This window comes from Triticum aestivum, chromosome 3D (genome assembly GCF_018294505.1).
Source record: "Triticum aestivum cultivar Chinese Spring chromosome 3D, IWGSC CS RefSeq v2.1, whole genome shotgun sequence".
Classification (NCBI taxonomy): Eukaryota; Viridiplantae; Streptophyta; class Magnoliopsida; order Poales; family Poaceae; genus Triticum; species Triticum aestivum.
In genome coordinates, this window is record NC_057802.1 from 306268371 (window position 1) to 306275957 (window position 7587).

A 7587-nucleotide genomic window follows, 5' to 3' on the forward strand; every position below is an offset into this window, starting at 1 on the left:
TCACTTGGTACTTGCGAACCATGCCTCATGGGCAAGATGACTAAAACGCCGTTCTCTGGAACTATGGAGCGAGCAACAGATTTCTTGGAAATCATACATACAGATGTATGTGGTCCGATGAATATTGAGGCTCGCGGCGGGTATCGTTATTTTCTCACCTTCACAGATGATTTAAGAAGATATGGGTATATCTACTTAATGAAACATAAGTCTGAAACATTTGAAAAGTTCAAAGAATTTCAGAGTGAAGTTGAAAATCATCGTAACAAGAAAATAAAGTTTCTACGATCTGATCGTGGAGGAGAATATTTGAGTTATGAGTTTGATCTTCATTTGAAACAATGCGGAATAGTTTCGCAACTCACGCCATCCGGAGCACCACAGCGAAATGGTGTATCCGAACGTCGTAATCGTACTTTACTAGATATGGTGCGATCTATGATGTCTCTTACTGATTTACCGCTATCGTTTTGGGGTTATGCTCTAGAGACAGTTGCATTCACGTTAAATAGGGCACCATCTAAATCCGTTGAGACGACGCCTTATGAACTATGGTTTGGCAAGAAACCAAAGTTGTCGTTTCTTAAAGTTTGGGGCTGCGATGCTTACGTGAAAAAGCTTCAACCTGATAAGCTCGAACCCAAATCGGAAAAATGTGTCTTCATAGGATACCCAAAAGAGACTGTTGGGTACACCTTCTATCACAGATCCGAAGGCAAGACTTTTGTTGCTAAATTTGGAATTTTTCTAGAGAAGGAGTTTCTCTCGAAAGAAGTGAGTGGGAGGAAAGTAGAACTTGATGAGGTGTAACACCTCCAGTGTCATGCTACAGTAAACTCCTATTAATGGTGCCACACCATCATAATTAAATTTTGCTAATCATCGCTTTGTCCCAAACCTACCTCAAATTCAAATTAAAAAAAAGTCAAAATTATTTCTCTTCAAGCTATAAAACTAAAATGTTCGAATAGTTCTATACAATTTCCCTGATGAATGCCATGTTGAAACCAACTTGGTTTGACTCACAAATAAATTCCTAGGAAATTAATAAGTGGCCCAAAGCATTTAAATTGGCTTTTTCAAAATAAGCAAATATTTATAATTTTCCAAATGATGCGAAACATTGTGTGTGGTCTCAAAATATTGCAATACTAATTATGTGGCCATCTACACTTTTTACAAAACTCTTTTGCTAACAAATTAATATGCAAAACAGAGTTATAAAAAATAGGAAGCAGAAAAGAGAGAGAGGTGCTACTGGGCATTTGGCCCAGCTAGCTACACAAAAGACCCAGCCCACCCCCGCTTGTCCTGTTCCTCTCGCTACAGGGGACAAGGGGGGCCGTGGCGGCCATCCGCCAGTGATGGCCGTGCGTGGCGGCCGTGCGTCCCCTGCCCCTGCCTACAAAGCCCCCCCGGGCGCCCCCTCGAAACCCTAGCGCCCTCCTCCTCTCGCCCCCATCTCCCTCCCTCGCGCTCGGCCTCGTCGGCCTCCTCCGCCCCACCTCGCCGTCGCCGTCATCATCGCGGCCACCGTCGTTTCCGTTGCTCGGCAGCACATCAAGGAGGTCCGGTGTGGCCTGCTTTGTCCGTCCTGAGCACCAAACCGAGTCGGGGCGGCCCATACGCTCTGCATCGCCGTCGTCTCCTCGCCACGACCGCCGTCTCTTGTCGTCAAATTCGACGCATCCCGGTCACCCCGCGCTCGCTGACCTCAACCACAAACACCAGGGTGAGCATCCCCTTCGATTCCCCCATGTCTCCGCTTCGATTTGTACCCGTGCACGCCACCCTCCGTCATGGCCGAATCTCGGCGTCCGCGTACGCGCTCATGCTGCTGCTTTGCTGATGCTACTGCCGCTATGTTGCTTGCTGATGCTACTGCCGCTATGATGTTGTTGCTGTTGTGCCATTGCTCCTCTGCCCGCGCTAGCTGCTACTGCTCCTTCTACCGCCGCGCCCCTGGCCGTCCGTGCCCGCCTACGCCTACACTGCCGCTCTACTGCCACTGCTTGCTGCTTGTACTGCTGCTGGCTGCCCCTTGTGCCGTCGCTGCTGTTTGCCGCTGCCGCCGCCTTCTACGTCGCTCCTGTTGCTGCCGCTACTGTCTGTCGATGCTGCTGCTCGCTACCGCCGCTGCTACGGCCGGCCATGGCCGAGCTGTGAGTGTAGTGTGTGTGTTCTGCATAGTGTGTGTCCGTGCAGCTGGACATGGCCGTGTGCGCCCGTGTGTGCTGAGAGCAGCGTGGTGTGTGTGTGGCAGTGTGGTGTGGTGTGTGAGTGCGCCGTGCGTGTGGCCGGCTGGGCTATGCCCAGTAGTGGCCAGGCCCTTGCTTAGATTTAGTACTACTAGGTGCGTGTGTTCTGCTAAGTTAGTCTAATACTAGTAGATGACATGTAAGCCCCTTTAAATAAGTTAGATTTATTTATCTGTTTAGGTAAATAGTCTATGACATGTGGGCCACAACTGCCCTTTGACTAGCCAAAATTGACTTAGTCAATTCGGTTTAAGCTAAATATAATAATTCCAAAAATTCAAATAAACTTTGAAAAATCATATAAAATAATCCGTATTTCGGATGAAAAAGTTGTATACATGAAAGTTGCTCAGAACGACGAGACGAATCCAAATACGTGGTCCGTTCGCCCGCCACATGTTCCTAGCATAGCGAACATGGAACATTTCCCCTCCGGTCATCTGTCTGACGCAGGTCCGGAACCGGGAAAACTTTCCCGGATGTTATCCCCCTTCGCCGGTATCGTGTAGCACCGCGTTAGAACATGTCTAGCTATGCTTGTTGTCCTGTTATGCACTTGCTTGCTATGTATATACTGTTTCTCCCCCCTATTCTCTCCGGTAGACCCCGAGACCGATGCTGCCCCTGTGATCGACTACGTCGACGACGACCCCCTCCTTGCCAGAGCAATCAGGCAAGCCCCCCCTTTGATCATCCCGATATCGCCCATTCCATTCTCTCATGCTTGCATTAGATTTTGCTATTGTTATTGTTTGCTCCTATTCTGATGCATAGCATGTTTATTGTAACCTGCTTATTGTTACCTACCTGCTTATCCTAAACTGCTTAGTATAGGTTGGTTAGTGATCCACCAGTGACCCCCACCTTGTCCTTGTTGCCCCTGCTTCATCATCGAAGACCCGATCAACGGGATCGAAGACCAGGCCCCGACACCGCACATCACTTCCCCTTAGTTGCTCGACACTACTGGGTTACTATCGAGTGCCGAGGGTGAGGCCTCATCAGCACTTCTGATGTTAACCCGCTAGTGTAGTTATTCGGTCGTGGTCATCGAGGGTGATTCCACCTTAAACCACTTCCGATATGACTCTGTTGTGCAACCCCTCAAGTGTGAACTTCGAGGGTGGTCCCTCTTACGTTCACCTTGATGATTACATCGAGTGGAATTCACCGGGGGTGATTCCTCGGGTTTTCCCCTTGATGTTTGGACACACGGTTACTATGGTTACTATGACTTTACACTGAACCATGTTACTAAAGACGGGTCGACCCTGAGGGGTACCCGCGCGAGCATAATTGCGAGTGATGTGGAGTCGGGTTGACCTGGAAGGTGCCCGCGAGATAATTACGAGGCGTGGCCGGGCATTCCTAGCCCTTGCCGCAAGTCCTCGAGACGGGGCGACGGGGTCACATCTTTCGTGAGTCTCTGCTTGTTACCGCGCGTTCCTAATCCACTACGATTTGGATATTTGATCCGAGGGGCCTCTGGCCTAATAGCACTAACCATCACGTGGGCATAGTATGGGCGTTCTGCGTCGTATGCATCAGCCGAAGCTTAATAGATGTCATGCGACTGAGCGGCGCGCGCCGGGTTGGACTGGTAAGCTCCCGCCTTTTTTAAGGATGTAGCTAGGTCTGCTCACCGGCCGCCCACACAACGTGCAGGAGTTCCCGGGGCGATGGCCCATGACCCCTGGGGGCATAGGTTTAGTCCAGCATGCTTGACCTCTCTATTAAGCCTAGGTCGGGTTGCGGCGTATTGTTTGGCCGAGGCCGGGCATGACCCAGGAAAGTGTGTCCGGCCGGAGTTAATCGAGCGTGGTGGGTAAGTTGGTGCACCCTGCAGGGAAGAAAACATCTATCGATAGCCTGTCCTATGGTAACGGACACTTGGAGTTGTATCCTGATCGATACAACTAGAACTGGATACTTGAGATGAGACATGGATATGAGGTGATAACTAGATAGTATGGCTCTGGGATTGCTTTCTCGCAGGGAGTCGAGAAAGGATCTCTGGCTGAGGTTGATAACACTTCTACTACTTTACTTTATGCTACTCTACTCCCTCATGTTGCTGCAAGATGGTGGTTTCCAGAAGATGCTAGTCTTCGATAGGACTAGGCTCTCCCCTCTATTCTGGCATTTCTGTAGCCCAGTCCACATATACATCCTTCCTTTGATAATGTTGCATATGTAGTGTAGATCCTTGCTTGCGAGTACTTTGGATGAGTACTCACGGTTGCTTTGCTCCCCTTTTCCCACCTCTTTCCATTCTTCTCGGATGTTGCAATCAGATGGTGGAGTCCAGGAGCCAGATGCCATATTTGACGACTACTACTACCCCGAGGGTGCCTACTACTACACGGAGGCCGCCGACGACCAGGAGTAGTTAGGAGGCTCCCGGACAGGAGGCCTTGCCTTTTCGATCGTAGATGCTTTTGTGCTAGCCTTCTTAAGGCAAACTTGTCTAACTTATGTCTGTACTCAGATATTGTTGCTTCCGCCGACTCTTGTGTATTCGAGCTTATGTATTCGAGCCCTCGAGGCCCCTGGCTTGTAATATAAAGCTTGTATTATTTTATTTTGTGTCTAGAGCTGTGTTGTGATATCTTCCCATGAGTCCTTGATCTTGATCGTACACATTTGCGTGCATGATTAGTGTACGATTGAATCGAGGGCGTCACATGAGGTAACAGTACCTGCTCCTTTATTGGAAAGTAGTTCATCACAGAAACCGGTTCCTGTGACGTCTACACCAATTAGTGAGGAAGTTAATGATGATGATCATGAAACTTCAGATCAAGTTGTTACTGAACCTCGTAGATCAACCAGAGTAAGATCCGCACCAGAGTGGTACAGTAATCCTGTTCTGGAGGTTATGTTACTTGACCATGACGAACCTACGAACTATGAAGAAGTGATGGTGAGCCCAGATTCCGCAAAATGGCTTGAGGCCATGAAATCTGAGATGGGATCCATGTATGAGAACAAAGTGTGGACTTTGGTTGACTTGCCCGATGATCGGCAAGCCATCGAGAATAAATGGATCTTCAAGAAGAAGACTGACGCTGACGGTAATGTTACTGTCTATAAAGCTCGACTTATTGCAAAAGGTTTTCGACAAGTTCAAGGGATTGACTACGATGAGACCTTCTCACCCGTAGCGATGCTTAAGTCTGTCCGAATCATGTTAGCAATTGCCGCATTTTATGGTTATGAAATTTGGCAAATGGATGTCAAAACTGCATTCCTGAATGGATTTCTAGAAGAAGAGTTGTATATGATGCAACCGGAAGGTTTTGTCGATCCAAATGGAGCTAACAAAGTGCGCAAGCTCCAGCGATCCATTTATGGACTGGTGCAAGCCTCTCGGATTTGGAATAAACGCTTTGATAGTGTGATCAAAGCATTTGGTTTTATACAGACTTTTGGAGAAGCCTGTATTTACAAGAAAGTGAGTGGGAGCTCTGTAGCATTTCTGATATTATATGTAGATGACATATTGCTGATTGGAAATGATATAGAATTTCTGGATAGCATAAAGGCATACTTGAATAAGAGTTTTTCAATGAAGGACCTCAGTGAAGCTGCTTATATATTGGACATCAAGATCTATAGAGATAGATCAAGACGCTTAATTGGACTTTCACAAAGCACATACCTTGACAAAGTTTTGAAGAAGTTCAAAATGGATCAAGCAAAGAAAGGGTTCTTGCCTGTGTTACAAGGTGTGAAGTTGAGTAAGACTTAATGCCCGACCACTGCAGAAGATAGAGAAAAGATGAAAGATGTTCCCTATGCTTCAGCCATAGGCTCTATCATGTATGCAATGCTGTGTACCAGACCTGATGTGTGCCTTGCTATAAGTTTAGCAGGGAGGTACCAAAGTAATCCAGGAGTGGATCACTGGACAGTGGTCAAGAACATCCTGAAATACCTGAAAAGGACTAAGGATATGTTTCTCGTTTATGGAGGTGACAAAGAGCTCATCGTAAATGGTTACGTTGATGCAAGCTTTGACACTGATCCGGACGATTCTAAATCGCAAACCGGATACGTGTTTACATTGAACGGTGGAGCTGTCAGTTGGTGCAGTCCTAAACAAAGCGTTGTGGCGGGATCTACGTGTGAAGCGGAGTACATAGCTGCTTCGGAAGCAGCAGATGAAGGAGTCTGGATGAAGGAGTTCATATCCGATCTAGGTGTCATACCTAGTGCATCGGGTCCAATGAAAATCTTTTGTGACAATACTGGTGCAATTGCCTTGGCAAAGGAATCCAGATTTCACAAGAGAACCAAGCACAACAAGAGACGCTTCAACTCCATCCGGGATCTAGTCCAGGTGGGAGACATAGAAATTTGCAAGATACATACGGATCTGAATGTTGCAGACCCGTTGACTAAGCCTCTTCCTCGAGCAAAACATGATCAGCACCAAGGCTCCATGGGTGTTAGAATCATTACTGTGTAATCTAGATTATTGACTCTAGTGCAAGTGGGAGACTGAAGGAAATATGCCCTAGAGGCAATAATAAAGTTATTATTTATTTCCTTATATCATGATAAATGTTTATTATTCATGCTAGAATTGTATTAACCGGAAACATAATACTTGTGTGAATACATAGACAAACAGAGTGTCACTAGTATGCCTCTACTTGACTAGCTCGTTGATCAAAGATGGTTATGTTTCCTAGCCATTGACATGAGTTGTCATTTGATTAACGGGATCACATCATTAGGAGAATGATGTGATTGACTTGACCCATTCCGTTAGCTTAGCACACGATCGTTTAGTATGTTGCTATTGCTTTCTTCATGACTTATACATGTTCCTATGACTATGAGATTATGCAACTCCCGTTTACCGGAGGAACACTTTGTGTGCTACCAAACGTCACAACGTAACTGGGTGATTATAAAGGTGCTCTACAGGTGTCTCCAAAGGTACTTGTTGGGTTGGCGTATTTCGAGATTAGGATTTGTCACTCCGATTGTCGGAGAGGTATCTCTGGGCCCACTCGGTAATGCACATCACTTAAGCCTTGCAAGCATTGCAACTAATGAGTTAGTTGCGAGATGATGTATTACAGAACGAGTAAAGAGACTTGCCAGTAACGAGATTGAACTAGGTATTGAGATACCGACGATCGAATCTCGGGCAAGTAATATACCGATGACAAAGGGAACAACATATGTTGTTATGCGATCTGACCGATAAAGATCTTCGTAGAATATGTGGGAGCCAATATGAGCATCCAGGTTCTGCTATTGGTTATTGACTGGAGACGTGTCTCGGTCATGTCTACATAGTTCTCGAACCCGTAGG